This window comes from Cynoglossus semilaevis, unplaced genomic scaffold (assembly GCF_000523025.1).
Source record: "Cynoglossus semilaevis isolate Cse_v1.0 unplaced genomic scaffold, Cse_v1.0 C18708069, whole genome shotgun sequence".
In the NCBI taxonomy this organism is placed as follows: domain Eukaryota; kingdom Metazoa; phylum Chordata; class Actinopteri; order Pleuronectiformes; family Cynoglossidae; genus Cynoglossus; species Cynoglossus semilaevis.
The window spans coordinates 1-415 of NW_007596637.1; the positions used below are offsets into that span (position 1 = coordinate 1).

General features: G+C 34.5%; 1 long non-coding RNA gene across 1 annotated transcript; it reads right to left on the bottom strand.

Moving 5' to 3' along the window:
* Nucleotides 1–14: 14 nt before the first annotated feature.
* LOC112486734 (uncharacterized) lies at nucleotides 15–357 on the bottom strand. Its single transcript, XR_003049203.1, has 2 exons — nucleotides 127–357; nucleotides 15–54 (listed from the first exon to the last, which is right to left on the bottom strand). It is a non-coding gene; the product is annotated as an uncharacterized LOC112486734 (long non-coding RNA).
* Nucleotides 358–415: the final 58 nt, after the last annotated feature.

Sequence of the window (415 nt, forward strand, 5' to 3'; positions counted from 1 at the left end):
CCAGCAACCTTTTGGCCAAATCCTTTTTATAAAAGGCCTCAAAAACATCTTTCCCTGTAAACGCAGCAGGTGAATTAGGATAACGAAACATTCACGGACTGACACAGACGTTAGACCAAGTCTTACCGTAGATGAATCTAAAGATGATCATGATCTTGTCCAACATCTTCTCCAGTTCTTCGTCTGTGGCTTCTTTGTTTCCCGCTCTTAGTTTGGAGTCTACGTGTTTCGCTGTGAACACAAGTTCAAAATTAGGTTTTAAAACCCATTTAACTTTTAAACCTAAAAACAACAAATCTATTTTTTTACTTTACATATGTGATTACAAAAAAAAACTTTAAATCTGATGAGTTTGTAGAACTGCTGTAATATTCAAATTTCCCCGTAGAAAGAAGAATAAAGAGTTTTTTTTTTT